The sequence below is a fragment of the Macaca fascicularis genome, chromosome X (assembly GCF_037993035.2).
Source record: "Macaca fascicularis isolate 582-1 chromosome X, T2T-MFA8v1.1".
Taxonomy (NCBI): Eukaryota; Metazoa; Chordata; class Mammalia; order Primates; family Cercopithecidae; genus Macaca; species Macaca fascicularis.
Genome location: NC_088395.1, coordinates 55,633,411 through 55,653,644, shown reverse-complemented (window position 1 = coordinate 55,653,644; position 20,234 = coordinate 55,633,411).

The window sequence follows — 20,234 nt, the reverse complement described above, 5'->3', positions numbered from 1 at the left end:
AAAGATTTGGAATCAACCCAAATGTCCATCAGTGACAGATTGGATTAAGAAAATGTGGCACATATACGCCATGGAATACTATGCAGCCATCAAAAAGGATGAGTTTGTGTCCTTTGTAGGGACATGGATGCAGCTGGAAACCATCATTCTTAGCAATCTATCACAAGAACAGAAAACCAAACACCGCATGTTCTCACTCATAGGTGGGAACTGAAGAATGAGATCACTTGGACTCAGGAAGGGGAACATCACACACCGGGGCCTATCATGGGGAGGGGGGCGGGGGTGGGATTGCATTGGGAGTTATACCTGATGTAAATGACGAGTTGATGGGTGCAGCACACCAACATGGCACAAGTATACATATGTAACAAACCTGCACGTTATGCACATGTACCCTACAACTTAAAGTATAATAATAATAAATAAATTTAAAAAAAAAAGAAAATGCACACTAAGAAAAAAAAAAAAGAAAACAATTACACATGATTGGTACATATTCAATGACGTATTCATTGCACTTTTATGAAGATTAAATCCTATGTGCATCCTAAAAAAAAAAAAAAAAAAAAAAAAAGAGTAAAGTATCTGGCACATTGTAGATGTTCAATTAGTGGCAGCTAGCCATTGTTATGGCTACAACTAGAGCTGGCAACCCGAGTGAAGAAGAATATTTAGAAAGGAGTCTGAGCTTGGAGTCAGAAGTTAGGTCCTGAAACTGTCCCTGGAGGAACAAAGGGCTGAGAGTTTTTCCCTTCCCTTCCCCCACAGGTTTTGTGATAATTTGGAAGTTTTGTTGTTTTCTTTTTTCCCCTTCTGCTATGCAATATGAACCATGTGATCACAGTTGGCAATGCTGACAAATAAAAAAGAAAATCAAAGGCATTCAAAATTTCAATGCCAGCTTTAATTTCTTTAATATCTCACATTTTGGCTGTAGAACCCTCATTCACTTAGAAGCACTTCTCTCAGTCTCCAGTACTGTGAGAAAATACATTCCTGTTGTTTAAGCCTCCTAGTCTGTGATATTTTGTTATGGCAGCTCAAGCAGACTAAGACAATGTAGGGGAAGTGCCTGAAAAGGGGAATCATGATTTAGAATTATATGTGTAATATTACATACATCTGATACCCATAGGACTGAATCAGGAAATTTTTCACTAGTAGAAACAAAACTAAAGAGCTTTACTCACTTGAGTACAGTGTAACACTAAAATATTGCCTTACTAAAATAGAAAAGTCACCTGTTTTTCAGAGTTTTAAAAGTCAAGTTCTAAATGATTTTCTGCACAGCATCTTACTGGGAGATTGCTACTTGAATACTGAAAGAAAATCGACTCTCTTTTAAATATGTTATGGCTTTTAAATATATTTTAATATTTAATTATTTTAATCCTAAAATGCTTTCTAAACACTGTGCATTCTCATTTTCTTCTTAGGCCTTAAATGTTAGACTTGCTTATGTCTACGCATTCTCTCTAGGTAAGCTCATCCTCCTTCTTTCATTTGTCATCTGTGTGTTGGTGATTCCTTAATCTCTAACTGTATCCTGGATGTCTTGAGAAATCCCACACTCCTTTATTTAGCAGCCTGCCTAATGGGCTTCTCCACTCAGACATCCCAGGGTACCTCAAATGAAACCCAAACTGAACTCATAGTCATTTCCTCTCTAAAACCTACTCCTCCTGTTTTATGTCTCAGGAAATGGTACCACCACCAAATTATCAATGGTCCAAAGGAAAAACAAATGCCCTTTGAATTCATCATGGACTACTCTTCCTTTTTTTTGTCATAGCAAGTTGGTCACCAAGTCTAGGCTATTCCACCACATGAATATCTCTACCATCTGTCCACTTCTCTGCATCTCTACTGCCACTATTATAGTTAACTATAAAAGGATATCAAAAGGGAAATTCACTGTTGACCATGAATTTGTTACTGTGGACCTGAGGTCCAGACATCTGTGTGCTAAAGAGGGCCATCAACAATCATAGACTAACATTACATTGTAGGGCATACTAAGCACTGTCAGAACTGATGCTAAGCAACACTAAAAGTTTCTCAAGCCACAGTGTCCCTTCTAGGAAGGATAGTGGCCTATTTAGTCCTTGATTGCTTACAAAAAGAGGAATGTTGTAGTAACGAAGTTGATTCCCTTTTGTAGCTTCCAGTTATAAAGATTTTTATTAATCTCGAAGTGTTCACTTCTGACAATTATGGAGGAGGTGGAGATGACCCATAGATGAGCTCCGGCCTCAGAGCCATTCACGACTCTTAGTCCTCTGAAGGGGGAAGGGAGATTTATGCCAGCTGGGATATCCCCCATTGCCTTGTCACACATCCCCACCCTTCATACACACCAGTCCCTACTCCTTCAGTCTACTCCCACACCCGACACTTGGCTTCATCATAAGGGCATGGGCTATGACAGCAAACAAACTTGGGCATGAACCCAGGTACAAAACTTAACACCGATGTTGAACAAGTATTTGTTTTTGTTATGTCCCAGATGCCTCATCTTTAGAATTACAGGAATAATAGTAACTATATTACAAATGGAATATGCAAAATGCCTGGCACAGACAAGCTGCTCAAGAAATGGTCAATATTTTTATTGATATTCTGCCCCCATTCCTCTCCTGTGTCCATACTTCTATCTAGGTAAGGAATCTCCATGTCGGGCTTCCACCTGCATAAGAGAATGAGAATGCCCACTCTTCAGTAATGTTGTGAAGGTTCGATAAGATAAAGTATGCTAAATTTTGAACAGACAAGTGCTGAGTGGATGGTCTATCTCAGAGGGAGTAGCGTCAGAAACTTCACACAGAACCAGAAGCAAGGATCTAGGTGAACAAGCAAATTCTGGTGCCCTAAGGGGCTCTCCTGCCTCAACCTATGTGCACACAGCCATGCAAATACACAGAGGGCTGAGTCTAAGGGTCTCCCCTGCTTGATCAGTATGGGCTAAAGAATTGGGAAAACTTGAGACTGAAGGCCAAACACACTAATGGCTCCAGCTGAGAGATATTAAGGAAGGAAGATACATTGCCTCATTTCTTCATTTGTTCATTCATTCATTTGATCCATCATGTCTTAATTTTGAGGATGTTCTATGGGCCAAACCCCATTGAGCTAGCAAGGCACACAACCCAGCACCTAAGGAATATAGGCTAGTGATGGGAAACAAGTAAGATCCTCCTCAGGAGGATCATCTTATGACCAAGAGGCCCTTGGATGAGGAGAGGCTAGAGGTGAGGTAAAGAAGAAGGCGCCTGCTGCATAAATCTACACAGACAACCCTCTAAGACAGGGAGGGTGGTGGTAGTGGGAATAGCATCATTAATGACCCACAGAGGGAATGAACAATGTCTGGGGCATCAGGGGAAGTGCATCAAAACTCCTGACTCCACTGCCTGTCAGGCATTTGATACTAGGTCTGTTATTGTGCCAGTGACAGCCTCAGAAACCTCATATCTACATTGGGCATCCGAATGACAGTGTCCACCTAGAGATAATGCCCATGAAGAATGGCAGAAGGAAGTTACTTATTCTTGATACTATGAATATTAATAAGATGGATTTCAGATATATGTTGAAGTAGGAAATGCAACCACTGTTCATTGCCCAAGAACAAGTGATGCACTGGATAACACCTAGGGAAACTTTAATGTAATTGAGTACTTTTTTAAATTTTGAGGATGCAGGTATCCCATGTCTGCCTCCAGATTCATTCCCATTCCTAAAGAGAAAGAATGAAGGACTGGTGGTGTTCCCATTAGGAAAATGTATGGGCATGTCCAAGAGGAGCCAAAAAAGCTACTCTAAAGGCACCAGTGGTAGGCACTGAAGTCGCAGAAAAGAGCATGCAGCCTTATTTAATGCGTTGAATCATTTGGCGCCTTTTGTTCAGATTGCCTCTGATGTCACTTGGGGCATGTCAGCACCCTGAGATGCCAGAGGACCCCAGGATGCATTTCAGGAAGCATCATCATACCTGTGATGATGGGCTTAATTTGGGGTTCTAAGGACAATTGTCATTCCGAGAAGAGTCCACAGGAAACCGAGTATGGGTTTACTCGCGCTTAAAGAGAATCTTCTTCAAGATACAAATGTCATAGGCAATGTCTACTCTCCCACAACTCTAAGGGCAGGCTACACCTCGCTTTGCTCTGTGACTGTGTGTTGTGAGAGGCTGAGCATTAGTATGGGTTAAGCAGCCATTTAAAATCCAGTGATACTTCAGTAGGACAAGGTACCTAAGAGAAGCACAAGGCAACTGATCTGCTTCTCCTCCTGTATTCTGAATCTCATCTCCTACCCAAGCCAGAACCTGGGTGTCCCACTTAACCTGTTTCTCTTCCTCACTGCCAAGATCCAAGAATTCCACAAGGCTTCTTGACACTGTCTTCTAAACATCTCTCACATTCATTTCCTTCTCTCCATCTTCACTCTATTTCAGGTCACCACTATCTGTAGCCTGGATGAGGGTCTTCCACTCTCCCTTCTTCCCTCCCACATAGTCTTTTTCTCCACATTGCAGCCAAAGAGATTTTGCTAAACCACAGATCTGATCTCCTCAGTTCCTTGCTGGAAAACATTCAGTGATGCCCGATCCAGTGCCTTTGGGGTAATGTTCAACAATTCTGCAGTGTTACACACTGTAGAATTACGTAGTCAGACAAGCCTCTGCTCTCTATTAAAGATTCAGGAAAAAAGTCATAAATTATCTCTATTCTGACTGAATTAAGAAGGAAGAATTTTAAATCATTCATGAAACATCCTGAAGATAAACCTGGGTCTCATACTCAGTTGGAAATATTGCCCGTTTGAGAAAATTCTAGTAAACTAACAAGAGAACTTTTATTTCAGCATTGTTTTTAGAAAGTTAAATAAGTTGGAAATACAGTACGCTCTGCCAAGAGGCAGATGCTTGAAGATATTACGGGAAATCAATTGCAAGGAATGTCATTCAGCCATTAGAATGAAAGAATTAGAGATATAAATTGAGATTTCATTATTTATTAGGAAAAAGGTTAACCTGGAAAATCAATATGGAATTGTTTGATTTTTATAAATGAAACAAAGTAGAAAGCTATGTGTTCTATCTAAACATATACATGCCAACACATCCAGTAACCCTACTTGTTGATGCTGATCCTAGAGAAATGCATGCACATATTCACAGGGGACATGCACACAAATATTAATAAGAGTATTATTTTGTTTTGGAAAAATGGAAACTGCATAAGTGTGGGTCATTAGGAACAAGAGAAATTGAAAATGATGAAATGTTAAAAATTAAAATAAATGAACTAGAGTTCCGTGTATCTACATGGGTAAACATAAAAAATATAAACTTGAGCTGGAAAATCAAAGTGCTGAACAATGTATACAGTATGGTGTGCTTTAAATAAAGGAAGAGATTCTACATTGTGTATGGACATATAAGTAGGTAGTAAATATATACAAATCTCCATGGGCATAATGATTGCTGACTTCATCATAGTGGAGCACAGTGGGGAAGGAGAGAGCAGAGTGGGTCAGGAAAGACGTAAAAGGAGTGTTTTACCACATCCAATATGTAAAAGATAGACAGTAAGTTGGGCCTAATATCTAAATTTTAGCCATTGGTGTTTATAATATTCTTCTCTCTTCTTGTCCACATGTTTGAGATTAATTCACAGCAAAAATATTTCATGCTAAAAACAAGCAAATAAACTGCAAAAGTAATCCCACCACTTTTGCTTAATGAGGGTAGGAGTGTACATGCTATAGACTTCCATGCAAGATCCAAATTCTTAGAAAATGTAAAATACGCCCATACTTGCACTGAAAAACATTTTAGAACAATTATCAGTGGACTAGAAACTACAAGAAGACTCAGAATGTGGGACAGCAGATGGAGCCAGACTACTGGTTTGAGTAAGCAATGATCCAGAATGAGTGCAAAGGTTATTCCAAATGGAGGGCTGGCTCAAGAGTGCACTATGTCCTGGAGAGGTGCTTTCTTTCCTGAACCAAACTGGTGTATTGCTAGACTTACCCAATAGGGGGACTTGGTAGGCTCTAATTATAAAGAAAATTTCAGCCAGACTGGCATAAAGTATTCATTTGTTTCTTAAGAGTTCAGTAAGGAACACCTATAAAATCTTTTCCATCATGTATTCCTTCAGCATGCATTTATTAAATGCCACACTCACATACCATTTGAAAAACCTTGAGAGATAAAGTCTGTGCTTACTATATAATAAATGCTTTTCAGTTATTATCTCATTTAATTCTCACAACCCTATGAGGCCAGTACTTTAATTGACCCCACTTTACAGATGGGAAAACAGCTTAAACTAATACCTTGAATGATGTAAGAAAGATACAGAGTGCTAGTTATAGGGCTTTCCTCAATGGAGTAAAAAAGGACTCATTACCCATTTGGGCAGATCAAGACAAGCTTCAGAAAGAAACAGGTCTGTGAGCAGCTAGATGGAATTCAGCTAGTTGGAGAAGGCTGAGAAGGCAGGTCAGGCAGAGCAAACAGCGAGCAAAAGCAAGCAGTGGATAAAGTTCAGAGTATTCTCTGAAAGAAGCAAAATAAATCAGGTGTCCAGGAAGACTGGAGCCTAGAAACATTAGAGCCAACCTGCACTCCATCACCCCCTCCCCTACTTATATGGACATATAAGTAGGTAGCAAATATATACAAGTCTCCATGGGTATAATGATTGCTGACTTCATCATAGTGGAGCACAGTGGGGAAGGAGAGAGCAGAGTGGGTCAGGGAAGACATAAAAGGAGTGTTTTACCATATCCAACATGTAAAAGATAGACGGTAAGTAGGGCCTAATATTTAAATTTTATACAACTAGCCATTGGTGTTTCTAATATTAATCTCTCTTCTTGTCCCCATGTTTGAGATTAATTCACTTCATCCATTCTGTCTGCAAAGTCCTTCAATGGTCACCTTTAAAATGCCTTTCTGCCTCTCCATCCCCATGGCAACAGCCTTAAGGCATACTTTAGTTCCCAGTGCTTTTTATTCTAATTGCTTCCTATGTGGTCTGCCAGGAGATAGTCTGCTCTTCTGAGAGGCTGCACAAATGCAATTCTTCTGATCCAGTCAGTGCCCTGCATATACACACACACACACACACATATGTGTATATATACACACATGTACATATACATATATTACATGCATATATCTATCACATTTTAAAGGCTCTGCATCTCTTTCACCCTGCTTGTTTCCACAGTCCCATCTCCTCACATCACCCAGCATATCTGCAATAACAATATTATTCGGGTCCTACACGGGACCACGAATTGATTAGTATACACATAAATGCCTTCTGAAAACAGGGTGAGTGAATGAACGCTCTATGTAAGCCAAGACAGGAAAGGAAGGCTGGGGACAGCTGATTCCTTCCAAGAATACACCCTCCCGCCACCCCTGGCCTCCCAACCCCACAACCACACAAAAAGCCCGCCTTCAGTAGGAATGGAGTAGATTCTCACTACTTCCTTAGACCTGAGAGCTAATAATTATAGAATGCAAGGACTGGTTGCCATCCTCTTCTCAACTCCTTTCCCTGCAGCCTTCTCCCTTGGCTGCCAGCCTCCCATTCTCAACTGCAGACCGCCCACCTCCTCTGCAGGAGTCAGAGGTGGGAAGTGCTGGAAGTGGGGTAGGGCAAAGCCATATGAGGGGAGCCCTATGACTGGAGGCTGCTGGGAAGGAAGTCTGGAGGGCTGTAGGTAGGCGTAGTTAGCCAGGAAGCTGCAGCACAGAAACCAGCTACACAATGGGCTAATGGTGGCATTTTATTGCCTGCAGTAGGGATCACATTGTCAGCGGCAGTAGAAGCGTTGGCCGCAGCCGCAGCTGTGGTGGCAGAGATAGGGAAGGTGAAGGGGCTGAGGCAGGAGGCAGCAGTAGAGAAAGTAGAGACTGTAATGATAGAGGCGGTGGTGGCAGCAGTGGGAGTAATATCAGCTGAAGCAACCAGTTTCTAAGGCTGTTCTGTAGTACATTATTCCCTCCTGCCCTCCAGGCTGCTATGGTTTGTATGCACCCATCTCTGACTTACCTGCATGAATCACATCCCCCATTCTCCCCCCTCTTCCCCAACACCACTGGACACAAGCTCTGAGGACAGAATAGTGAGCCTCTTCGAAGCTCACAGGGTGTAGGAGAGAATGGAGGGGCAGCAGCGATATACAGGGCCTGATGGCTTCACAAGGCCCAGGGACTTCCAGGACTTTCAGGGCCTTCTTTGGTTCAAGCACCTTGGGGATGTCAAACAACTGGAGACTTAGAGTCCCTATTCACTTTGCCCCAACACCTGGAGGGGCATGGGTTGGGTTCCTAACATGTTGTGGAGGCTGAGTTCTTCACAAAGATTGAGTACTTCTTGGATCGGCCCAACCATCTGGAGGGATCCAACAGCTTAGCACAGACTGACGACTTGGGGGACTTCAACCTCCTGGCTGGACTCAGCTACCTGGCAGAACCCCAGGACCTGGCAATGTCCAAGTGCCGCTATGGGTCCCAGCATTTGGCAAGGCCTAAGTACGTGGCAGGGCCCTCATCCCTCAGAGATCCAGAGCTATTGGCCGGGCCCCAGCACCTGGCGGGTCCCTGACAATTGGAAGGGCCCAAGCACTTGGTAAGGCCCTAGCACCTCCAGAGACTGTGGTAATCCACAGGGCCAGAGGACATCTGAGACTCCTAGCACTATGCAGGTCCCAAGCCTGTCTTGGATCCCAAGCACCTCCTGGGGCCCAAGTCCTTTAAGGGGTCATAACAACTCCCAAGTTTGCAGCAGTTCTCGTGGCTGGAATAATTCTCATGACTGCAGCACTTCTCAGGGTCTCCTAGGAGTCCCTGAGAAGCACTCCTAGGAGTCCCAGTGTCTCTGAGATTCCTAGTACTTCACAAGGCTTCGGTGCATCAGAGACTCCAAACACAGACACTTACTGGGACCTGAGCACTTGGGAGACCCCAAGCCCTTTGCAGGGCCTGAGTAACTGGAAGGCCTCAAGCACTTCCAGTGTACCAAACGCATCCATGGGCTCCAGCACATCAAGGAGCCCAAGTACATCCAAGCAAATTATATCAAGTGACCCCAGCATCTCAGAGGTTACCAGAACTTCTGAGGTCCCAAGAACCTTGAAATCTCAGATCACCTCCAAGGATCCTGGCACCTTGAGGGCTCCAAGAGTTTCTAAGGGCCTCAGGACCTCTGAAGTCCCTAGTGCCTCAAAATCCCTGAGCATTCTTTATATCCTAAGAACTTTAAAGGCTACCAGCATCTTCGAGGCTCCCTGCACCTCAAAGGACCCTAGAATCACTAAGGCTAGAAGCGCCTTGAAAGGGCCCAGCACCACTGAGGTCCCAAATACCTTGAGGGCCCTGAGCACCTTAAATGTTCCAAGCACCTCAGAGACAGTGAGTACCTCAAAGGCCTTAAACATCTCGAAGGTCTCAAGTATCTTGGAGTCCTCCAGAGAAGACCCAAGCACCTCTGAGGTTCCCACCACTTTAAAGACCCTCAGCTCCTCAGAGGCTACAGGCATGTCAAAAGCCTGGAGGGCCTTAAAGGTTCTAAGCACCTTCAAATCCTCCAGCACCTTGAATTCCTTGATCATGTCCGAGGTTCCCAGTACTTCAGAGACCCCTAAAATCTCATAGGAACTCAGGACTTCAGAGATCCTTAGATCCTCAGTGGTTTCAGGCATCTCTCAGAAGCCAAGAACCTCAAAGGCTTGGGGTACTTCAAGGGCCCAGAAAATATCAAAGTCCCAAAGCACCATCAAACATGTGAATAATTTCAAAACAGGTCTCCTAACTGTGATATTAGGCATCAATTTCATGGTGCTCACTTGAGCTAAGGGAAGCCTCATCTGGGAGGTTCTGCAAAAGTTAGAAGTGAAACTGAAGAAAAAGTACAGAATATTTGGGTACCTGAAAAAGGTAATCACCCAAGAGTTTGTATAGCATGGGTACCTAGAGCATATAAGCTTGTGAACTACAACAATCCACTGGGGTATGCATTATTTTGGGATCCCAAAGCCAACCAGAAAAACAGTAAGATGGAAATTTTAAATTTTGTGGCCAAAGTCTTTAACAGAGACCTCTGGGACTCGCCATCACAGTACAGTGAAGCTATGAAACAACTGAAGGCCAGAGACACAGCAAAATACAAAGCACTAACTGATGTCCAAGCCCAAACCGACGCCAGAGTTCTAGCCGCTGCCAGATCCTGTGCAAGTTGCAGTTCCAATTTCAGCTTCCTTCAAATGCTACCATCAGCAACTCCTCATGCAGCTAGTGAAGTATGAGTCACAGCTATCACTTGGTGAGGAGGGGCAACTAGAAGAGCCAGAGTGCCCCAGGACAATGGGTATTACTGATTTGGAAAGGGAAAGGAAAAGAAGAGAAAACAAAATATTTGGTGCTGGTGTTTGAGTTTCTGTGGGTAACATTATGATTTAGGTCTTATTTCAATATTGGTTCTTTTCCCCCCTTTAATTACTGGATATTCAAAAGTTATAGTCATCATAAGATTTTGGTGAAAGATCACACTCTAAGTATTAATAACTTTGTGAGGACTTGTTTTCCTGTTGCCTGTACAGATTCCTCACAAGTGTTTCAAAAGCTTTGTAAAAACAAAAATATTTTTCATGATATTCTATTATATGAAATACATAGTACATAGCATTTCAGTGGAGTACACTTGAAATATTTCAATGGATTCTTCAGTAAAATAGCCAGGTCATAAAAGGGAAAAACACAAAATAAAACAAGCTCATCTGAATAATCCTCCTGGATTTGTGTGTATGTTATATAAAGACTTATGTGTTCCATGATTGTGCGTTGTTACTGCAGAACATAGAGAAAAATAAAAGCATAACGACTAGTGCATCTTGCGCATTTTCTGACCACCTGTTATGTGAGGCACCAGTGTAGATTCTAGGAATACTCCCTAGTACACATCCTCCATGTCCAAAGAATGTTCTAGATTATGTGGGAGAGAAAAATAGGTAAACTGGCGGTGCAGTAAATGCTGGGATAGAGTGCCATGAAAATGTAGAAAACGACTGAAGTGCCATGAAAATGTAGAAAACATTATGTGACCTGTCTTGGGGAGGGGGCCAGGGAAGGGAGCATTACAGGATGTGTGAAAATTCAAGAGACACTTAAATAAGTTTGGGGGGACTGAAATATATGATCAGAATATATGATGAAAATATAATGTATCAGATATTTGATTGGATACTCCACCCAGCATAGGGGAGGGAGCACTGGCAAAAAGAAGGGGACATCACAGGGTGCCTGCCACGGAAGTAGAAAATACACATAAACCATCTTGAGAAGAGGAGGGCAGAGGGAAGGGGTGGGTGCAGGGGAAAAGGTTGTCATGGGGTACTTCGGAAATAAAAAAAGATGGGGCCGTCACAAAATCTTGGTGAGGGGACAATCTGAGGTTTGGAAATAATAGAGAAGAAGGAGAGGGAGTAAAAATGGAGACACTGAAGGCAGCGTGGACATTTGGAAATAAATTCTTCACTGAACTATTAAGGTTATTTGAAGGGGAAAGTAGAGAAAAAGGAATGAGGCAAGTGAAGAAGTGCGCAGGACAGACCCTCAAAGGGTGGGTGACTTTAAACTAATGACAATGAAAATGATTAATAATAATAACAACCCTGAAATAATTTGAGAAAACGCTATAGAAAAGCAGAGCTTCTGAGATACTGGATGAGCCAGAGAAAAGGCTCCACCTGTGGCATCTCCAAAAGGTAACCTTGCACTTCTCTCAGGAACTATGGTTTGTTAGGGTGCACACATTGTTTAAAAGTGTGTGTGTCCAAGGGGGCAAGGGGACATTAGTATTTTCACTCTCACCTTCGGCCAATGGAGTAAGTCCGGATTGGTACCTGGCATGAAGGTCCATGCTATACTAAGTCATGTGGGATCAGGCCCAAATCCTACCACCTTTTCTCCAAGAGCTAAGCACTGCATGAACTGGGTCCCCTGCTGGAGAGCACCAGTGACAAGTGCCCAACCTAGCCCTGTGGGGCTCATGGTTAGCAGCTATAACACACACAAGAGTGGTCAGGCTACCTTCTTCCTTCTTGACATCCAGGTTTACCCTGCTTCCAGCTGTGTGCAAAGTAACGTCACCAGGTGCAGGGTAGGCTAGCAAATGACCTTCTGGAGAAGGCCCAGGGACCCGCTCTCCTCAGCCTGCAGGCCAAGGAGGCTTCAAACAAAAGTAGTAACTATGACCCCATCAGCAGCTCCACATTCATTCAGCAAGCCCGAAAATGGTGAGCGCCTTCTGGGATTCAGACAGTGTGATAGAAACTGGAGCTGCAGAAAATCAAAAGGCCTGTTCTTTGCCCTGGGAGGAGTCCTATTTATCAATATCACCTCCAGAGGTAAACAAGGTGGGAATCTGAGGTCCGGGTTTCTCGGTGACTTTCCCATCTAGAGCCACAGAAGTGGCAAGAGAGAGATCCTAGACAAGACCCTATGTCCATTCCCTGCAAACCCAGGGTGCTTTCCTCTAGGCCACCCTGCTGCCTGTCTCTGCCTGCTAGTGCACTCTCAAGTCTCTGTCTTCAAAAGAAACACCACGTGAAGACAGGGGAAGGTATGTGAGTAACCCTGGCCGCAGCATCCAATCCTTTTGGGGACCAGGCCAGATTACATTCCTCCCCGCACCCGCCCTTTTACCCAAGGGGGCTTACAGCAGTCAGTGAGCCCCAGGTCAGTCAGCTAGTAAGTGGGAGAGCTGCAGAGTAAAATGATTTGTTGAGCACCTGCCTGTCCCAGAAGCACGCCACATATTATTTCTGCCAGGTCAGTGTGATTACTGCCCATTAAACAGGATGCTCCTCCGGCTAGCTTGGGGGAAGAGGTAATGTCTTCCCCTACCCTGTGTGAATCCATGCTTTCTCTGGCTCTGGTGGCAAATTATCATCCAATGGTCTAAAATGGTTCTTTGCAAGTACGGGCCAAGAAGCTTAATTCAGTCAGAGAACCAGCAGTATAAGAGGAGAAAGACTGGGAGAATACCTCCAGCTGCCCTGTCAGAGTGATGACTGCTGGAATCCTGAAGGCCTCAGGCAGGAGGCTCTGCAGGGGATTAGGAAACAAGAGATTGGGTGATGGGTGACCTGCCCTAGCGCAAGGAGTACGCGATCAATGGACCAGGCCTATTCTCTTGTGGCCTGGAGGTTCAGTCTCCCTAACACACTACAAGAGTACTGCAAAGAGTTAAACTTCCTTTGGTTAGATAAAGGCTGAAGAAGGGCGGGACTTCCGGTGGCTGTGAAATGAAAGACAGGGGTGAGGGAGAAGCAGGGAAAGGGGCTTCTGGAAGGTGGAGAGGAAAAGAAAACATTCACTGTGCCATTTACAAAAATTCTTTGAGCTTTGCGGGGCATCCAGATGAGACATCCAGGTGCAAGCCTCTTGCTGAGTAAATCTGAAACCCAAACTGGCCCCACCCCAGCGGAGGTTCCACAAAGCAAGTGGGAAAGCTGCAGTTTTAGGTGCAAGGATGCCTCTGAAAAGGGATTGAGTTTCTGGGTCCTAGAACACTCCAGTTGAGTGTTAGGAGCACTCAAGGATAGAGAGCCCCAAGCTGCCCAAAGCCTAGCGAACATGGCAGTTGGCATTTACCGAGTACCTAAATTGTTCCAGGCACTTTGACTGCTGTTTTCATGCATTGTCTCTAACTGCAGTAGTCCTGCAAGGGAGGTGCCACCAGGTCAGGCCGAGTTTACAGAGGAGAAAACCCCAACTCAGATCTCACAAGCAAGTTGCCAGGATCAGCTGGCTGGTCATTGGCAGCCTTGCAGGTGGACCCAGGGCCTGCCAAGTCTGAAGCCCACACTGCTGTGCTACAGGGAAAGATTCCATCTCCAGGAGAGCTGGGGCTCTGCCCAACCTTGGGAAAGTCTTCTGTTTTCACACTCGGACACATCGCAGGGTAGGAGTGACAGGGAACATGCCGGGGTCAGGTGAGGAGGTGTGGAAAAATAAAATTAATCTGCACTTTCAGGACTAGCTGTGGCAGTCTGTCCCTTTATTTTGAAGGGCTGGGGCCCCATTGCCAGGCATCTTGGAGGAATCGTATGTGTGGAGTGAGCATTTCCTTCCAAGACAAGTGGACTTCCCCATCACAACACATTCCCCGGAAACTTAACTACCCAGCACCCTCCGTCAGTCCTGAAAATCCTAGGTCCTGGCTTTCCCACGGTGGACCAAGCAAACAACAATGTTTCTGAGCCTGCAACATTGCTCCGATACTGTTGCCAATGCAGAAGGTACTGGCAGACCTGTTCCCTTGAGCAGAGCAACCGGGATAAGATGCTGGCAGACAGCAAACAGTGGGCATCTGCCCATGAACAAAAGACAGGTTCCAGGGCATCCTCCTCGGGCCCAGTGTTGCGGCCTTGGCCTCAGCAGGCAAGTGCAGAGTAGACAATGGCCATGACCAAAGGGAGATTTGGATTCAGCCTGGGCTCACGTTGGCCCCTGTGAGGTGGGGAGCGGGCAGGATCTCCCCGACTCCTTTCTTTGGCAGAAAGGTAGAATTCTGGCCTTCTGGAGGAAATGATTTTGGAGTTGTGGCGGAGGTGGATAAGGGTGATTCTTAGGAAGATGTACTGAGACCTGTACACAGGTTCCTCCAGGGCTCACGAGCCATGGAACGGTTAAATGTCAAAGAGCAGATGGAATTTCTTTGAACATCCCTGTGAGGGCACTTTGTCAAAGGAGGGCCTGAGCTCAGCCAAGACTACATAGAAGAATAACTGGAGTAATCTGGGGCTCAGAGAAAAGGTTTCTGGAGGAGAAGTGGGCTCTACGCTTACACTGCTCATCATGCAACAGGCTTGCAAAGCTCACAAGGGTGATTTGGAGGGGAAGGCAGAGTCTATACACAGCTAGTGGAAATCAGGCCCAGTTCTTGACTGGTCGACTTCTGCCCCAGTTCCTGTGGCAAGTGACACCAGTGTTGCCAATGTTATCTCCAGATGTGCAACGCACGAGAAGTGGTTGAGATTCCTCCTGTAACTTGGACCACGGAGGCCTGTGTAGTCTCAATAATAATGTAGCCTATATTATTTTTCATGTTGTGATTATCTAATGATTCATCCATTCACTCTTTCAATGACTGCTTATTAAGGTCTACTATGTGCCAGTCATGAGTCTAGTCACCTGGGATTCATAGGTGAACAAATCACAAGCACCCTTGCCCTCATGAATGGTACATATAAAGGCAAGGAAACAGAAAATAAAATGCAAACCTTCTACATTACTAATTATATAGAAGGGTAGAAGGAGACAATCACTTTGGGTGGGGCAGGTGGTGGGTGGTGGTGGTGGTGGTGGTAAGCTAACACACAGCAGGGTAGGGTGCATCTCGGGTCGTTGAGAATGGGAGAGGAGAAAGGGAGTAGAGCATTCACTGCCATATGCAAGGGTAAGCAGGTAGGCTTCATTGGAGGGGCGACATTGGAAGAAAGAAATGAAGAAGGTGAGAGGGGTTGCCTTGTGGATATATAAAGAAAGTACTGTCCGGGCGGAAGGTCCAGCTGGTGCAAAGGCTCTAAGGCCAGGGAGTGACTACCACGCTTGAGAAATGGCAGAGAAGCCAGCGTGGTTGCTGTAGAGTGAGCCAAAAGGACGAGAGCAGGAGAGGAGGTCAGAGAGATTAACAGAATCCCACATTCTGTAGGTTGGGAGTCCGTTTTAAGGACCTTGGCTCTTGCTTCGGGTGAAATGTTGGGGGAAGAAGGAGGGAAGCAGTGAGGGGTGGAACAGAGGAGTCATATGATCTGACACATGTTTGGAAGGGATCACTTTGATTACTTGCTATGCCAAGAATAGAGTCAATTCAGGAGAGGGTAGCGGAAGCATGTAAACCAGGTAGGAAGCTACCACGGCTGACTCCAGGGTTTTTTTTTTTTTTTTTTTTTGCCTGAGCAACAAGTGGACTGGGATTGGTATCAACTGATATGGGGAGCACTGCAGTGAGAATAGGCTTTGTAGGTAGGGAGGGGTCCAAGAATTCAGTTTTGTACACATTGAGTTAAGCTGTCTCTCTGACATCCGTGTGAGTCAAGTAGGCAGCTGTATATACAAGTCGGGAATTTGGCTGAAAGATCTATACCTAAATACATATGGATGGCACTTGAAAGCCATGAGACTACACGAGCTCTGCTAGGGAGGGAGAGCACATAGAGGAGGGCATAAAGTCACAAACAGAGCCCTGCAGCATAAAGGGATCAGAGAGAAGAGGAGACACCAGCTGAGGAGATGGGGAAATTGACACCAGTGACCCATGGAGGAAAACCAAGAGTGTCCTGGGAACTATGTGAATAAAAGTGTCTCAAGAGACATCCAGCGGTTCACTCTGCTCAAACTGCTGATGTCAGGCGAAATAAGAAGAGGATTGAGAATTAACCATTGCATTTAGCAATGCAGAGGTTCCTGGTGACCTTAATAAGAGCAGTTTTTTGGGGGGACTGTGTGAAAAAGCCTGCTTGGGACAGCTTTAAGAGAAAATGGGAGGAGAGGAATCAATGAGTATGGACAAGTTTTACAGGTTTTGCAGCAATTGGGAGCAAAGAAATCAGGCAGCATCTGGTGGGGAAAGAGGGAGTCATGAAAAGGTTTACTTCAGGTGGGAGAAATATCATTGTGCTGAAGGCAAGCACCCGGTGGAGAGACATGAAATCGATAGCACAGGGGTGGCAGAGAGCATCCGTGGAGCGGCAGCTTTGAGTAGGCAGGAGGGTGCAGGGACCTTGTATCAAGGGGAGAGCTGGAGCATGCAGGAGGAGTTGCAAAATAGGGAGTTACTGGAATGGGTAGATGTCAGCTAGGCATTCTGGCCGTCCTGAACTCCTCTAGCTGAGGTTAGGCACCTGTCTGTTTGTTGATTCTGCATGTCTGTTGAGCATCTACTATGCATGAGGCGCACTTGTGGGCACTTTACTAACATTTAACACTCCAAACAACCCATTAGGTGGGTTGTGTCACAATACCATGCTACATGTGAGAGGTCTGCCGCTCAAGGAGGTCAGATGGACTGGCCAAGTTCACTTAGCAAACAATTGGAAGAGTAAAGCTTTGAGAGACAGCCTGCCTCTCCAGGCAGGCTTATAAAGCTCATATCTGCCGGCAAGTCAGAGTGTGGGATTACTCTTGCATCCCCTTACACTGGTAACAAGCTTGCCCACTGAACCACAGCAGCTTCTGATGACCACATGGAAGCCACAGTCTGTATGTCTGGGCACTTGCCTCAGTTTCCTGTGTGCCAATGCTATTTCAGTGTGCATGAGCTCGATTCTGAGTCTGAGGCTGAGGGGCAGGGCCTCTCTGTGACCTTGTCTCATTTAAAACAGACCTCTCCTCTGAAGGCTGGCTCAGCTCCAAGTGGAACAGACACTCCAGAACTACAGAACTGCCCTTCCACTGGCTTTTTAAACACCCTTACTACCCGAAAGCCTGCTTTCTCACCAAGTTAGAGAAGAAAGGGCCACTGAGCTCACTGAGCCATGTGGACCATTATCATCTAGATTGATGGACACACACACACACACACGCACACACACGCACACACTCCACATGAATGTGCGTGTGATCTCTTCTCATTAGACCTTTCTCTCTCTCTCTCTGTATGAGTGTGTGTGTGTGTATGGGTGTGTGTGTTTGTGTGTGTGTGTGTGTGTGTGAGAGAGAGAGAGAGAGACACACACAGAGAAAGAGAGAGAGAGAGAGAGAGACCTTACTTCATTCTGTCCTCTTCCTGCTTTTGGCCAAACTTGTTAAGGAATGATCCTATCAAATAAGACCCCCAAAGAAATAAGCTTTACGGTGTGTGGAGCCCCTCCTGTAGGGTACGCCTGGGTCCAGATACAGCTTTTGCAGGGTTGGGTCTCAGGGTACAGGGTCCAGGCCCATCCTGGGAAAGGAATAAACATTTTGCTGTTCTGAGCCAGTGAGAATGAGGCCAGAGACCATGAGAAGAAAGGAACAGAGAAGAGAATGGCCACTGGGGCCATTCGAGTCTTAAATCGGGAGGGCAAATTATTTTATAAATGAGCTTCTTTAAGGCACACACACCTGTCTTCTACCCACTCCAATAGCCTTGATGACCCAGAAACAGCAATCAAGGACTTTGGGTACCCACCTCCCTCCAGATGGACATTTAGTATCTTTTGACTCTGCTTTCTCTTCATACACTGCTTTAGATAACATGCTTGAATGTGTCTCCCTCTTTTCAGAGATGAACTCCACCAAGATGCTTCAGAGCCCTGCTGCAGTGACTTCCATAAAGGCTGCTGAACTGCTCTGAAGGCATCACTGGCCCACATGATGTGGGGAGGTGAAAAGCCCCACCATGGTTGGGTTATCTGCACTTTGGAAATCCTGGTAAGTAGCCATTGATGTAAACCATGCATGTTGAGGGGAAGTATGCTGGTCCTGGAACCAGAGTGTCTACTTGATCAGTAGCTTGGGGACCTGGTCGAAGTTATCTCCCTTGGGCCACCCTCTGTTTACATCTCCAAATACATGAATAATGACTCCTGCTTTATATACATGCTGCAGAAAATACATCAGCTGAACTTCACAAAGCTCCAAACTGTTGCTTCTTGAGCTCTCTGATGTAAAGGAGAAGCATTTAATTTTTTTGTACATCAGTCATTCATGGATCAATACATTCCTGTAACACAAGGAAAGTGAACAAACGACTAGAAAGAAGAAAAATATAGCAAAGACGTACAAAATACAAGCCCTGATTATTTCAACATCCAAATGACTCTCACTGCATGCTATAAAACTTCCTAAACGTATATTCTTATGCTATAAAACTTCCTAAACGTATATTCTTATGCTATAAAACTTCCTAAATGTATACTCTCAAATGCTGTACTTACCGCAGAGAGGTAACAAACTTTGGCGAAGCGGCAAGAGTCCATGGACTGTGCTTTCATCAGTGATGCTCTGGTGCAGCAGCACCTGACCTATCACATTCATTCACTCGGTGGTTACTGTTGCAAGGGAGTTATTACAAAATATGGTTCTTATCATGAAGGAGCTTCCATAACAAGAAATTGCAACTAAAGAGTACAAGAAATGCCAAAAGGTTCAACTGCTGCCTGTCATGAGAGTTGTGAGTCCCTGAAGCAGCACAGGAGTTCAAAAAGCAGATATCACAGTGTACATGACTTCCATTGGGCCTTGACGATCAAGGAAGGGTGGAACTTACTTTGTAGCGTTTTGTATTCTGTGATTGTAGGAAAGGAGCTTGATCATTGCACACGTTTCTGCAAGCCCTAGAAGAATAAGGCGGCTGGAAAATATTAAGCCTAATCCCAAGAATCAGAGTTTACCTGTGCTAACATTTATGTGTACACCTTCAATGCATAGTCAGGAATATTGTAATAATGATAAGTAGAATTATTATAATAACTATATATATATATTTTATATATATTCTATATATATACTGCTCTACACACCCTATGTTTGCAAATATTTATACCAGTTTTCTGTAAGCTGATGCAAACAATTACCTTGACTCAGAGCTCACACTACTGAGTTTGACTCGGAGCTCACACTGTTGACGTTCACACGACATTGATGAGATTCCCACAGTAGTTGTGTCTAGGAGTGCCCAAAGGGCGATACAAGTCATTAACAAGAGCAATCTGCACACTACAAGCAGCCCCCTGAGAGAGCCTCACTGTAGCCTCCACCCTTGTGATGTTGACATTGTCCCTGATCAGCTCACAAAGCTGCCGGGACCCAGGTGCCAGAGCTGAGCTGCATTCTGTGTGGAGGTACATGGAATGGCCCTGTCCTCACCCCGTACCCAATCATGGACTCTGAAGCAGCTCTGCCAAACCCACACTGTCCCTCTCAGGAAGGCGAGCTCCTCGCCGCCTTCCTTCCAATCAAGTTCATCTGCAAACAAATCGCCATGTACAACACAGGTCTGCAGGCAGTATGGCTGAAGATTCACACATATTACTTAAATTCACACAGCAATCATAGGAAGCATGTCAAATTGGCCCCATTTTACAGGTTACAAAACCAAAGTTCAAGGAGGTTTCTGATAAGAGATGGAATCTCAGAAACACTGACCTGGTAGCTTCCAACATCACACATACGCACAGTTCAGTTTCTCTCTCTCTCTCTCTCTCTCTCTCTC